This window comes from Mytilus californianus, unplaced genomic scaffold (assembly GCF_021869535.1).
Source record: "Mytilus californianus isolate M0D057914Y unplaced genomic scaffold, xbMytCali1.0.p SCAF_5, whole genome shotgun sequence".
NCBI classification, from domain to species: domain Eukaryota; kingdom Metazoa; phylum Mollusca; class Bivalvia; order Mytilida; family Mytilidae; genus Mytilus; species Mytilus californianus.
In genome coordinates this window covers 76,649,898-76,666,314 of record NW_026262701.1, presented here as the reverse complement: position 1 = coordinate 76,666,314, position 16,417 = coordinate 76,649,898, and the positions used below count along the sequence as shown (strand labels likewise).

General features: G+C 31.7%; 1 long non-coding RNA gene across 1 annotated transcript; it reads right to left on the bottom strand.

Moving 5' to 3' along the window:
- Window positions 1-7,524: 7,524 nt before the first annotated feature.
- LOC127702221 (uncharacterized) lies at window positions 7,525-12,888 on the bottom strand. Its single transcript, XR_007982327.1, has 3 exons — window positions 12,822-12,888; window positions 9,593-9,680; window positions 7,525-7,671 (listed from the first exon to the last, which is right to left on the bottom strand). It is a non-coding gene; the product is annotated as an uncharacterized LOC127702221 (long non-coding RNA).
- Window positions 12,889-16,417: the final 3,529 nt, after the last annotated feature.

The window sequence follows — 16,417 nt, the reverse complement described above, 5'->3', positions numbered from 1 at the left end:
CTCTAATCGTAAAATAAACATAAATGTCTATCAATTTATTATTTAACACGATTGAAACCATTGAAAGCCAACGGGGACAACATTCAGAAATATCACTGCACTTTTATTGGAAACCATATTGCCCAAAAGATTCATGAATACTATTGATTTTTGCAGAAAGATTTGTATGTTTATTACTTGTTCTGATTCGATACCGGCTATTACGATACGGTCGCATTTTTTTATTTGACCCTTGTTGTCACACTAAAATCAAGTCACCCTTCTACTACTTTGATGCTATTTATCTAACATTTTCTCTTTTCGTTCATTCATTTTAGCCAAGCCAGTACGTAGCTACATGACGTCTTGCAATATCGAAAGTTCAGAGACTAATGTTTGCATTGTTTTGCATTGATTAACCACTTTTCGTCAACAATGAAAACCTTATATATTTAAGACCAAGTCATGGACAATCATTGATTGTTTTAGTTCCCTTTGGAATATTGATAATTTAATTTTATAATCTTTTATTCATGTTATTGCAAGAACAACAAATAGTCTTACTTTGACCTATAATGGTTTACTTTTATGAATTGTGACTTGGATGGAGAGTTGTCTCATTGGCACTCATACCACATCTTCTTATATCTATTGAGCTAATTTTTCTATATGTGCTATTGTATAAAATAGTCTAGTATTTAAACACGTTTCTTGGGGCAATTTCAGACAAAGTTTTATCAGTTTGTTTCTGTAGAGTGAATTCATTTGTACCTAATGAATATTTACTTAGCTTGGTTAACTGATCCAAAAACGATAGGTTAAATTATAGCAAAATAGTCACTCTTACTTGCACTACTCTAAGTTTATATTATCCTATTTGTTCACGACCAATATTATTTCAAATTCAACCACAATGCTTTGTTAACTACCTGTTTCTTTAAATGGAGTTGATTTTTTTTGTTTGGGGTGGAAAGAATGACTAAATAGTGCAGGTACACATTTACTGACTCGGATATCATTATTTATATGAACGTTCGATGAGAGTTTTCAGCATATTTAACCATATTCACTAATGCACAAGTAGTCTTTTTGAAAGGAGAAGTCTAAACACTCTTTTCCTTCTACTACAACAGTCCTGCATACCTCTTGACGCATGTTTTGAGGTGCTTGTCATGGAGAGTTGTTGATGTATGACCCATACCACTGGTCACATTAACCACGGATCACGGAGAACTGCCTGTTGTCGCCTCCGAGACAAACCAGACAAACAAAAATAACGAAACTAAATCCCATCAACAAGATTCCTTATGTTGACCACAATCGTCGCTAAAAGGATTCTCCAATAAACCCATTATCGTGGTTTCTTTCACTAGTATAGCATTAGATTCCAGCCTTTTTTTGGACATCTGTACTTTCAGACGCATTTTGAATGACGTGATATGATGCATACTTTTATTTTGAGCTTATGGTTATAATTTATCTATGTTTCGACTGACAAACCTGCATCTGAACCCCCCCCCCCCCCCCCCCCCTCCCGGATCGTTTAAAATCAGTAAGACTCTTGTTGTTATCTGAGTCTCGGTTTGCAGACGTTGTGAAGAGTCTTAATTGAACTCGTGAGCGAAACTCGGTTGTCTGTTAGATTTGAATAGTTACTGTAGACATATCTTATGTCGGTAAAGACTTAGTTATAGACCCTTTGAACTCTGAAGTGTAACTCATCTATCAAACAACAACACAGTACAAACCGTCAGAAAAATAACATACAATCATCATTATGGACTGGATAATATTTTAAGTGCTCCTTAAATCAACTCCGTGCGAAGCTAATAATTAAATGTAGTATTAACAGTTATAATTTCCTTCTAGTTTACAATGTCAGGGCAGTCTTTTTTACATATGAGTTCAAAAATGCATATAATTTAAGAATATCAATATAATGCAAGAGGTAACTTTGGTCAAGTCATTTATTCACATTTATTCATATGAAAAATCAAAACCACAAAACTTAACTATGGAATCAATTTGAGTAACAAATAGACTTGTATTTCATCCTCGTCAACTTTTCAAAATGTTCAAGCTTTGGCGTATGTCGTAATTGATCTCTTGTATATCAAACCTTTGAACTTAGTTTGAAATTAAAAATACCAACTGCTGTACTTTGTGTGTTCTTAGTTAAGGATATGTAATGCACTTTTATCCAATCTTTTACCGACTAAATAAAGACAACATTAGTATACCGTTGTTCCTGACTTGGTATAGGACATTTTTACAAAAAAAAAAGGTTGGGTTGAACCTGGTTTTATAGCTATCCAAACCTCCCTCTGATATGGCTATATTAAATATACCGCTAAAGTAACACCATTACGTGATAGGAATACAGTAAAAATAAACGCAAACACTTAAAGTACAAAGAAATATATAAATGAATGACATAATAGTACATTACAACATGTAAACCAAAGAATAACAACGGACACTTCCAATGAATTTACGACAGTACACCAGGACACCACAAACGAATTATAAATTGTGCGTCACACAAATGTATCAAGGCCAAAAACAGTGACGTACTTTTTGTTACGTTTATATTATAACAGGTAAGTTTCTAAAAATTTAATATATTTGTTTTATTTTAGACGCGTACAAGAATTTAAAATTGAGATAGATTTTGTAATGGTTTCATTTTAATAAAATGAGCAACACGACGGGTGCCACATATGGAGCAGTATCTGCTCACCCTTTCGGAGCACCTGAGATCATCCCAGTTTTTGGTGGGGTTCGTGTTGCTTAGTTTTTTAGTTTTCTATGTTGGGTCTTGTGTACTATTATTTGTCTGTTTGTCTTTTTCTTTTTTAGTCATGTCGTTGTCTTTTTATTTTTGATCTATGAGATTGAATGTCCCTCTGGTATCTTTTGCCCCTCTTTAATGTATTATTTATAACCATGACAAGAATATTAAAATGGAATTATATTTGTAATGGTATAATTATTTGTATTTTCTTACTATGTTGGTTTTTCTTTTAAATTCACACTGTGCATGAACAAAACACTTGTACATATAGTTGTTTTAAACTAAAATATAATATAACTGAAATAGCTGATTAACTATCTTAACTTTTTCATACATATAAAAACACAATGGTAAAATAACTGTAATATAAGGCAAGATCATGTAAGACCAAACAGTAAACACACTTGAAAACAAACGCCATAAAACAAAAACACCGTTGACGAACAACGAGTAATTCGAGTTTACTGACAAATACGAAATATACAAGAGGGACAATCGAACTCATAATTCGAAAATAAATTGACAACGCCGTGGCTAAAAAAGAAAAAAAGACAAACAGACAAACAATAGTACACAAAACGCAACTAAAGACTAGGTAACACGAACCGTACCGAAATGTACCAAAAATGCAGAGGTTAAACCACAAACGATACGACAAAACACGATATCCAACCAGACTCACAAAAACGATATCATAACTACACTTGACAAAACAGTCATATTAAGGAATAGGTCCCGTTCGGTACTTAGGAAACCAGACGACGTAGAATAAGATGGTAAACCACAATCTTAGATGGGGGGACATGTCGTTATTTAGTATATAAAGGAACAGACCATCTCATAGATCAACCAATTCGTGAAGAATTTGCTGCAGTGACAGAAAGGAAATGTTATCTTTATACTTTCTGGTTAGTTAGCAACATTATGCCAAGGTTGTTCTATCAAGACCAATGCTGTGAATGCACAACTGGTATTGATACAACAAGGTAAACATGGCGGACATGACATGGAAAAAAATATAGTCTCTTAGAATTAATTTACCTGACCCACTGTAAATAATTATACAAACCAGGAGTGTAATCCAAATCGTAGAAACCTGTTTTAGAGTGTTCATGATTATTAAAAAAAAAGACCATATTTCATTTACATACCAAAGTACTGGATAGTGGATATGTCAAATAAGTCGACAGACGGTGCACGGACTGTTAGAGTACCGACCTAGTGGTTGCGATATGAACGAATAATGCAGGTTTCAATGTTTAATATTGTATCGTCTTGCATATGATATGTCTGATTATATTTATATGCAAATAACCATCATGATTATTAAACTATAGAATATCTTTATTTTTGATAATACATCTACTTTCTAATTTAAAACAAAAATATGAATTACATTGCTGTTCCTCATCAACTAAGATTTTAACTTTGTGGAATTCAATTAATCTACAGAAACAGTTGATTTTATAAAGATGTATAATGAATTCATACCAGTCTCTTTATTTTTAATGCTGGCAAAATATCACAATTGTTATAACATAATCATACCGGTACCACATGGCCTACTTATTGAAACGTAAATAAGTTTCTTATTGAAATTGAAGTTAAGGATACCACTGCTACAGCTAGAGCCAAGAAATTAATTATGAGGTCAAAACAAAAGGGATTACGAATTATTTGTATTTGCTTTCTTTCTTTTTTTATGCAGCAACACTCTTGCAGAAGCAGCAACTGCACAATATGTTCAAGTTGATAAGGTTTTCCGAAAATTGGTCCAAAATATGCGTGTAGAGTATTTGAGGTCCTATTTAATCTTTGCTTCATATAAAGATTACTGCCAATACGCAAAATACTAAACCGAGAGTTCATTACGGTAAATTTTTCTCGTATAGAAAAATGTTTAACGCATGTAACCAAATGGGTACAGTTAATTGTTTAAAAAAACAATGTCATAAAAGAGTCTTTCTTGTTTCTCTTTTCCTCTGATATAACGTTTCTAGGAATGAAATCACCGATTTTCTCTTGTATGTACATGTTACTGTTAATATTCAATGTAATGCTACGAGATTAAATAAAACACATACTGTCTGAGAATACTGTTGTATATTATGTCAATGATATGCGTTGTACGGCGGTGAAACAATATTAAAAGAGTTTGTGTTAGATGAATTTCAGCTTCATGATTATTTCCACTTATTTCTTGTTTCTCTTGACTTTAAGGGTACAATAATGTTTTATCATTTGTTTCCCCGGCTGTGGTCGTTACTGATTGCTCGTTTGTTACGGCAATATGAATATCTGATGTATTTAAAGTATTTTCAGGCTGTGATTCATTCACATAGGAAACCGTTTGCTGAAATTAAAGAAAGCATAAGCAATATGTGTGTAAAAGTTGTTGCCCTTATCTCTAATATTTAAACTTAGCTTTGGAATGAAACAAGACGCAGCAAAACTCAACAACATTAATTTAAGTACCTTACAAAGGACCTAGTTGACAAGTGTGTACGAACAAATTTAAATAATCAATTGCATGACAACAGCTTTGTTGTAAATGCCTGGTGAATTGTTATTTTATTTTGGTCACGTGGTAATGAACATTATTTTGTAGTTTACTTTGTATAGAGAAAACGCATAAGGTATTTCATTACATTAACCAACATTACTATTGATAACATAGTACAATATCATCAAAATGACTATCATATTTTTCAATCTGAATTAAAAGATGAGCTCTATTCAGACTTAACATTGATAGCCGTGTGATTTTGCTTTATTTTATTTTTGTAATACAAAACACTTTAAAATATTTAGACACTGAGACTGCAATGTAGCATCACATTAAAAATTCAACATTTCAAATTCAAATGATATCATTGATGGCAATATACAGTCTTTACCTATATTAACAATATGCCAAGCTCTTAATTTCCGGGTTAAAAAGATATGAGTAAATGACCATTCTATCAATTCTGGCTTCATAGGCGAAACGATAAACAGAAAATTTAACAAATGAAAAATTTTTGCAAAAAGTCTTACGAATCGTAATTACTTTCAAGTTTGGAAATGTGTGACTGCATAGTTTGAGATGGAAAACTGAAAACTGACCAATATTGAAAAGTAATCTTTGGCGGCCATATATTTCGTTCTTTCTAATATCAGTTTTGTCTAATCCGTTTGAACATCTGTTTTCAATAAAATTATGAAATTAATTACTTACAGGGGAGAACCTATTAAAATGTCTGCCATGTAACATATCAGTATTGAGTTCAAATCATCTGGACGTATGAAAGCCCTGAGACTAATATTTCATTAGGATGGGTTTTGACCGAATTAAGAAATGTAAGCATCAAGCATAGTGAATGGTTAAGAGTACATTCGTACCTGCTTCATATTTTCATGTTTGAATTGACAGTGATTGTAAGATAAGAACTTAACTTTAAGAGGTGTGTTCAACCAAGTGTGAACTTTCCATTTTATGTAGCACCTGCAAATGCCGTATATTTCGAAGTTGTAATGAAAAATTATATCATTGTTAGAGTTTGATTTTATGATTTCCTAAGAATAACAAAGAAATGCGTTCAAGCTTGAAAACGTATTAACCATTTTTTTCACTTACAGAATTGGACAGAAATGTCCTCACCAAGTACTTGGTCTACCCAGGATACCATGTAACCTATTTATTATATATTAAAACATCTTAACCCTATTATCAATCAAATTGGTTTCTATACATTTACTCCAAATCTCTTTTATCTTGCAATTACATTAAAACAGTAAACTTTTTTTTACTGTAAATAAATATTCCATATTCCAGAGTAAAACACAAATGAATGGAACATGCCTTGCTTTGTTTCATTACAAAGAATGGCCAATGTAGACACGGTTATCTTTTATTAGGAGGCGGTAAATCTTAATTAATTTATTAAACAAAAAACACTCTGATTCAAACAAAAATATTTTAAACTGACATTTTCAGTATCATAATTGACAACATATCTGTTACGTTTGGAAAACACGTTTTTCAATAAACAATCAGCAGTCTCATAAAAAAACAAATATGCTCCTCTTCTGGCCGACTTGTTCCTTTATTTTCGTGAAGCTGGCTTCACACTGAAGCTTTTAAGACGACTCGAAAGAATAATTTATTATCCTGTAACTCTACGCCTTACTATAGTTTCTTTTCACTAAATAATTCAAAGTTTGGTTACCAAGTTGAACGCGTATATTAAATTGAAGTTTAAATAAAAGATACCACAGGTACAGTTAAGTGGTTCTCATATCTTGACTTACATCTAAAAATCGGTTGATGCCAAAACTTAACGACAAAAGAGATCATTTCACCATACAATTGTGATCCATTTCCATGTAGCAATAATATGGAGTTTTATACCTCAGTTGACACGATGTTCCATAGCTTGCATTTGATATCATGATTTCATTGAAAGAAGGTTGTTGCTCACATGAAAGCTGTTAAACAAGAGTTACAAGAGGCAAAGTTGGACTCTTAACTTCAAATATTTATCGAACGCCATTATGTGTTATTGACCTTTAAGAAACATGTTGAATATCTGTTTCACAGATGACGACGAATATACTTCAATTTTCGTAACTTTAACACATGGTTGAAAATTATATAAGCAACATAACGGGTGCTACATATGAACCAGGGTCTTATAATCCCAGCGGTTGTCAATATATATCAAGTAACGCTTAAGGCAACAACAGCGGCCATAACATGTACTTGCCTGATTTTCTTGTATATCCCATGGTGAACAACAACAGTAGGATGCTGAAATGATCGTGATTAGTAATACAACAACGGATAATATGCCCATCAAAATTGATATTGTATAAAAGTATTCCGTGTTGATATAGCCACAACCGCCAACATCACACATCTGAATTAATACAAAATAAGTTTGTGGACGCAGATAAACAGCAATCTGATTCATTTTAACACTTATGTATATCTAAAGAAGAAAATATTCTCAAAATTATTTATAAAATGTTCAACATCATCTGTTTATCGAAAGATGATATTCGGAGTTGTGCAAATTACTTCATTTATTTCCGATGAATTATTTGGGTCAAATACAATTAAGAATACAACAGAAATTGAAATATGGAAACCAGAGGTTTTGGGCATACTTCGCTGAAACAACAAAAAAGGATTGATTAATTATTTGTTTTAGGTTTAACATGTTTAACGTAGACTAAGAATATTACATTAACTTTAGGACGAGAACAAATTAAACAAGACTTCATTCATATATGGCAGCGTATCCAAATTTCCCGCACAGCGCAACTGACGGTACTTCAAAATGGACCATCTTGTAGACAGAAATAAGTCAAGTATATTCAATTTAAAGCCTATTAAACTTTGGGATGAAAAAGCAGATGAAAGATATATTGAGGTTATCTTTTGGTCTTCCACAACAGACCAGTACCTCACTCTTTAGGACGGGTAGGGGAATTTAAGTTTTTTTTTCTTTTTCTAGTTGCTGTTAATCAACTTATACTAAAAATATTGTTATTCGACTAATTTATTTTCCATGATCAAACTTATTTTTCACGAACCAGAGATGTTACCTTCAAAATAGTTCTCTGAAATTAGATATGATGTTATATCTATTTTCAACTATGACCCAACTTAAAATTTCTGTTAACTGTGCAATAACATCTTTCAATTTAGATTCTGAGCAATTATGCAATGATAGCATAGTTTCTTACACAGAATGAATGTTGAATAAGTTCTTAAATCATTTTAAATTTGGACATTTACCAATTATGTTCCGATATTCAAATAATGGATAAACGTTTAGATTCACCATGTCAAATAACATAATTCTTTTGATTTATAATGGTTACTTTGGACCTTAATGGGGTCCAGTTTAAAAAACAGTCCACAAATTAAAAAAAATAAAAACCGTGTTAGATTACACACATTAAAGAACACCAACAATTTAATGTTTGAAGAAATCAAACAAATTTAAATTTTTTGACCCAAATTTGGACCAACTTTATGAAACGAGCACACAGTAAAAAAAACACAAATAAGTGTCTCGAAACATGACATATGCTTGTGTTTTTACCCTTTTGTAGCCCTTGATTACTAAACAACAATAACACAAAAATAAATCCCAACCTTCATTTTGTGGTTTGGAAGCTAACTTAAATTTAATGGTGATCTATACATTTATACTCAAGTTATTGTCTGTGAACTTAACACGTAATTGTTTTTGTGAAGCCCTTTTTGGCCCCCAATTCTTAAACAGCTTTAACAATAACCCCAAAATTAATCCCAACCTTTGATTTGTGGTGTGGAACTTTGTTCTAAAATTTCTTACACATCCATGCACTTCTACTAAAGTAACCAATAAAACTGACCGTTTATGGCACCTAATTACAAAACCGCTAGGAGAAAAGCCCCCAAAAATACTTCATATAATCCTTCTCATAGATATCTATGAATATAAACACAAGTTATTGTCAGCGAACCAAAGTCTTACGACGCAGACGCAGACAGCACAATAACATAATACGTACGCAAATAAATTTTTTAGGTCTTATAAAATTTAAAACAATATTATATTTCATATAGAAAACTAATTTTAATGTTTGTCTTGAATAAACGTTTAAAAAAACATTGGTTCATTTAGATCGTCTAGGTGCTCATTTCAAAAAGAAGTGTCTTTATATCATTGAAATTATCACGTTGGCATTGGTGTTATTGTTTCCTACACCGTTTCCCGGAAAAAAGATTTGTATAATGTACTATAAACATGATAAAGATGCATCAACAAAAATTTTATAACTCACAAATCTCAATTTTGGAATCCACATAGATAATAGAAATGGAGAAAAAAACTGCTGCCCCTAGTATACTGCACACCATAAAACTGATTTTCTGGAATCAATATAAAACATGTTGTTAACGATTAAACCTCTTACTCATTATACAGCACAAGACTTAAATTTATGACAACCGTTTGCAACTTTTGTTTATACGTGCATGGTTATATATATATAAAAAAAAGAATACAAGGTTAAAAGGAAATTAAACAACAAGCAAACTAAATAAATTCACATTTTGTTACAATCCAAGGTAATAGCTTCAGTAGACCAGGGTATACATTACACCTGATTTCGAAAGTATCCTAAGATATATAGCCATACGGATACGTCAAAGACTGCAATCAAAGCGTCTCAAGATAGTTCACATTATGATGGTCTTAGGACAAATTGAATCATATAAAAAAGTTAAATCACAAAAATACTGAACTCCAAGGAAAATTCAAAACTGAAAGTCCCTAATCAAATGACAAAATCAAAAGATCAAACACATCAAACGAATGGATAACAACTGTCATATTCCTGACTTGGTACAGGCATTTTCTTATGTAGAAAATGGTGGATTAAACCTAGTTATATTTTCCTTCTATTTAAGATTATTCTTTTGTCCGCTAATTTTTAAGAGGTGCTAAAATGCGGCGGGGTTAAACATGTTTTGTGAGACCTCTAGCCAAAGTACAACAAAGAAACACATAGCAATACGCACAGTTAAACTCAGTTTAAAAGAAGTCCGAGTCCGATGTCAGAATAGGCAACAAAAGAAACTAAGCAAAATGACAATGGTACATAAATTAACAAAGGACTACTAGCAGTAACTGACATACCAGCTCCAGACCTCAATTGAACTGATTGAAAGATTATGTCTTCATCATACGAAAATCAAGTACAATTCCTTCCGTTAGGGGTTTAGTATCATACCATCATAAAATATATAAGAAGAACATAACCCGTATCATGCCAACAACTGGATTAAGAATAAATGTGTTTATTTCCGATGCAAAGATCCTATGAGTGAATCAATATTAATACCAAAATATGCAATCCTTAATGATCTGACAACAGTATCGTAACTATATTCCTTCTTAATAAGTCAATTTAAATATTTGGTTAGCTTTTGAGGTGAATACCGATAATTTTGTGCTTTGTAAAGAATATTACCATAAAATATTGGATGTGAAATACCTGAACGTATAAGATGTCTGCATGTTGATTTATATTTACGAATGATGTCCTTGTACTGATGATAAAACTTAGTAAATGGTTTGACTAGTTTGTGATATCGAAAACCCTGGTCTAATAATTTTTCAGTAATACAGAGATTTCTTTCGTTGAAATCCAATACGTTGTTACATACACGAGTGAATCGAACAAGTTGAGATATATAAACACCATAAGATGGTGACAAGGGAACGTCACCATCTAAAAATGGATAATTAACAATAGGAAATGACAAATCATCTCTTTTATCATAAATTTTGGTATTAAGCTTCCCGTTAAAGATATCAAGATCCAGGAAAGGGCTGTGTTCATTGTTAGTATTAGCTTTATTTAAAGTCAGTTCGGCAGGATACATCTCTTTAGTGTTCATACAAAAGTCTTCATTATTGAGAGCCAACATATCATCTAAATATCTAAAAGTGTTATTAAATGTTTGATTCAGGTGTTGTTTCGATGGATCTTTGCTGATTTTTGTCATAAATTGTAACTCATAACAATACAGAAACAGGTCCGCAATAAGTGGTGCACAGTTAGTCCCCATGGGAATTCCGATAACCTGACGATATACGGACTCTTTATAGCGAACAAAAATGTTATCTTGTAAAAATGCAAGGGCAGTTTTAGTATCAAAGCAGGTCCAATTGACATAGTTCTTTTGTTTGTTGTTACTAAAAAATGACTTAAAAGAGTTTGAAAATATATATTCGCATTCCGACTTTTTAAATGCCCAATTAATCAAGTGTGTGAATTTTTTCTTAATAAGATTATGAGGCAAAGTGGTATATAGGGTAGAAAAATCAAAACTTTGAACAGATTCGAAATCACCAACATAAGCATGCAATTTATTAAGTATTTCCAACGAATTTTTGACACTCCAAAAGTAATTAATAACACTATTTTCAAAGGCCTTATTTGAACAAATTATTACCAGGTTTTTGATTGAACCAAGTGTACTAGTAAGTAAAATTGATATTTAAGTAGAGCATATTTATGTAAAGAAGATTTTCATAATGTTTCTTCAAAAATCCGGTTGTGTTTAATTGTTGAAATAAAAAAGTTAGGTGTGTCTATCCAAAGGATAGATATGTCCACAAAACCAAAATTTTAAGTAAAATTTCGACCCCTTTTATCTCTTAAAGTAGCACATGTAGGTATTTTTTATTACATATTTGAATTTCTGAGGTACAAAATAGCTTGTATGCACATTTTTCGTAAGAAAATCATCTTGGGATCGAAACTGTATCGTATGCTCTTAAGAGCCTTTTGTGCTAAAGAATGAATAAATGAATTTACGATATTTGATAGTATAATTACATGAATAAGGGGAAGAATGATATTTTTTCTTTCTTACAAAAAAAAAAATACGATAAATAATTAAACTAGTGTTGATAATAAAACATAGCACGAACTAATTTAGAATCTAAAACTGAATATTTAGAGTATCTACTGGAGGTTATTATTGTGATGCAGTAAATGTTTCATAGAACACGATGAATATGTTGTCGTAACGACTATCCCAGCCTCTGTCCCTCTAATGAGACGTACTGAATTAGACGTATCATACGGTTTGCAATTCCAACAGCAACACGATGGGTGTCTTGTGTGGAGCAAAATCTGATTATCCTTTAGGATAACCTGAGACCAACCCTTTTTTTTCCGTATCGTTTGTGTTGTTCATTAGTCCATTTTCTTTGTCGTTTTTGTGAACTGCTGCCTTCCATTTGGTCGTTTGTTTGTGTTTTTGCCAATGTATTGTCACTTTGTTTTTGATTTATGAGTTCGTATTTCCCTTTGGTATCTTTCATCTCTTTTAAGGATGCAGTATTACTCAAAGTTCCGAATTATAGTTTTGAGCGCATATAAGTATATGTTAAAGATTCTATCTTAAATTTTACGACTACAACAAACTGTTAATGATCATATAAACAGATAATGCAAAATGGTTTTTATCCTTTTTTTTTAATTTTATATCTCATACCTTACATCTAAATTTCGAATCTGCTTTGTTTGTAATAAACATTGGCAGGGATCCAGTGAAGATGAACTGCAAGTAAATATCTATATTTAATTTCTAATATAAAAAAAACTTTCGAAGAAGAAACATAAACACTGCAATTCAATTTTGCAAAGCGTCATATATTTCAAGCAATCTCATACAATAGGACATTAACGGAACTATTAGTAAACGAGTTTCTTTATTTACGTTACAATTATTTCTATTCGACATTTAAGAGATAGAAATAGATATAATCGATCTTTAAATTGCACTTGAAGACATCCGTCTCAATATCTCGAAATATTTATCTCAAACAAAACAAATAACGTCATAGTAAATATAAGTCTAAATGATGTGTTAAAAATGTTATGTTTTGCAATAAACTATGTCTTCATTTTCCATTACTTCCTTCGGTTGAGAATTACTTTTTATGTTGCCTTCGTTTTTATTTTTCTATCTTGTGTTAGTTGTAGTGTGGTTTGTCTTTTGAATAACACAAAAGACATATCTCTTTGTTATTGACCCAAATTTGGACCAACTTTATGAAACGAGCACACAGTAAAAAAATACACAAATAAGTGTCTCGAAACATGACATATGCTTGTGTTTTTACCCTTTTGTAGCCCTTGATTACTAAACAACAATAACACAAAAATAAATCCCAACCTTCATTTTGTGGTTTGGAAGCTAACTTAAATTTAATAGTGATCTATACAGTTATACTCAAGTTATTGTCTGTGAACTTAACACATAATTGTTTTTGTGAAGCCCTTTTTGGCCCCCAATTCTTAAACAGCTTTAACAATAACCCCAAAATTAATCCCAACCTTTGATTTGTGGTGTGGAACCTTGTTCTAAAATAATATAAAATTAATCTTTCTGAAATCTGAGGCTATTATAGTTTGTAAAAACAGTTTATGTGTCTTTATTTCATTGCATTAGTGGTAGAGTTTAATGTAAAAAAGCGGAATTTTCACTTAAAAGTAGAATGTTACATTTGTATGTGACGTCTACATTCAAATATACTGAGAAATCATACAAAAGAGTTGTTTCCTCTAATCCTCAGTAATTAATAATAATTAATTTATAAAAGTATAAATTGTATTCAAATCTGTGTAAGTGTCTAGCGCTACATGTAGATTCTGTCTGTATAGATTGTTCAAAAGATCAATAACAAATTGAATTCAAATATATAATACAATGTGAATCATTTGATGACTGTGTAGTTGTGTTAATATATATACATATATATTCAATATGATTCCATTATAGTTAAGAGAAGATTTCTGGATAAAACGAAAAGACAAATGATCAGACATATATTTTAACAGTTAAGTTGATATTTAAAAAATCTATTTGAATAATATTTGTTGTACACTGTTGTAAAATTGTATTATATTAATAACACTGAATAAATCTTGTTAAATCAATTATTAATTTTTGTCTTTTGTTGGCTGCAATGAAAAGGTGATTTCTGACCGTAACAGAAATTGGTGTTTTCAAATCGGGACCTTAAAGACCAGAACTTAAATCCCTGTCTCTGTGTCAGTGGTCTAGGGCACATTTGTCCATCATGTACAAATTGCCAAGCACAGGTGAACTGACACAGACGCTCGATTATTTATCGTAACTATGCGATTTTTCCACTTGGTGGCATCTTGTGAATTTGTGTCAGTGCTGTTTTTTTTTGTAGAGAATACTGTAGACTCCAGAAACAACACAATTTTAGGTGGGGCACTGACATACCTCATATGCAGTCGGACAAAAGCCATGTTCACAAAACCTTAAGCATCTGGTCCATCTAAGTTTGCAACTTAACAGCAGGATGATTTAAAGTGTACCTCTCACTCTTTAGAAGGTATTGTAATTTGGAGAAAGTTTAATAGTATGAAAGGTTGTACATTATAAAGCTGTGGCATTATGTAGCTCAAGCACGACTGGCACAAACTATACTAAAGCGATGAGATCTTGCATGATATCAATTGGTGGTACAACTTTTTTCTCCACCTTCAATAGAAAATTCCTAAAACAATGACCCTGTCATCTGCTGATATAACAGAGAGATCCAAAACTAGTAAAAAGAATGCTCTTCAACTTCGTACTTTATTTGTCCTTTTTAACATTTTTTATTCGAGCGTCACTGATGAGTCTTTTGTAGACAAAACAGGCGTCTGGCGCAAATAAAAAATTTAATCCTGGTATCTATGATGAGTTTATTTACAACCACTGGAGTCGATGCCACTGCTGGTGGAGTTTTTATTCCCCAAGGGTATCACCAGACCAGTAGTCAGCACTTCAGTGTTGACATGAATTATCATTGATATGGTCATAATTAAAAATTAACTGTTTACAAAACTTTGAATTTTTGAAATACTAAGGTTTTTCTACCTCAGGAATAGATTACCTTAGCTGTATTTGACAAACAAAACTTTTAGGAATTTTTGGTCCTCAATGCTCTTCATCTCCGTACTTTATTTGGCCTTTTAACTTTTTTTTATTCGAGCGTCACTGATGAGTCTTTTGTAGACAAAACGCGCGTTTGGCGCAAATAAAAAAAAATAATCCTGGTATCTATGATGAGTTTATTTACAACCACTAGGTTGATGCCACTGCTGGTGGAGTTTTTATTCCCCGAGGGTATCACCAGCCCAGTAGTCAGCACTTCTGTGTTGACATGAATTATCATTGATATGGTCATAAATAAAAATTATCAGGAAAAGATTATCTTAGCTGTATTTGACAAAACGTTTAGGAATTTTTGGTCCTCAATGCTCTTCAACGTCGTACTTTATTTGGCCTTTTTTTTAACATTTTTTTATTTGAGCGTCACTGATGAGTCTTTTGTAGACGAAACGCGCGTCTGGCGCAAATATAAAATTTCAATCCTGGTATCTATAATGAGTTTATTTATTTGTTATATTTTGTTTACAAAAGATTTTTATTTCTCCATGTGGTTTGTGAAATATTTTAAGTAATCTCCTTTTAAGAAATATAACAATTATCTGTGAAGTAAGAAGGGTTTCACAGAAACACTAGTATAATAAATAAGTAATTAAAAAAACAGAAAAACAAAAAACAAAAAACAAATTAAGCTACAAACAAACCAAAACTATACATATACCGGCAAACATTAATAATCATGCACAGCCCAGCATGTTTTGATCATATTTTTTTACAGTGATGAAACATTTGACTATTAAATAAATCATGAAATGAATGTTTTACGACCTATTTTTTTTTTTTCAGCTATTGTTCAATATCGTCAAACAAGTCAAATATAATTGCACTTCCATTATGTTGCTTGGCATAGACATTATCAATAAAAAACCAGGCATGATTTCAAATTTGTTCATATTTTTTTAATTTTGCCATAAGTTCTAGGTTACGCTGTGTGATATCATCATGGAATCTGATGTCATTTTTTAGTCCCCCCCTTTGTTTCATAATTTTAATTTTCAAATCAGTATTACGCACTTTAACGATGACAGGTTTTGTGTGTCCCTCTTTCCCTGGAATTCTGTGTATTTCCTGTACATCATCAGGTTTTATATCTACCTTCAAGTCTTTTTTTCTCCATA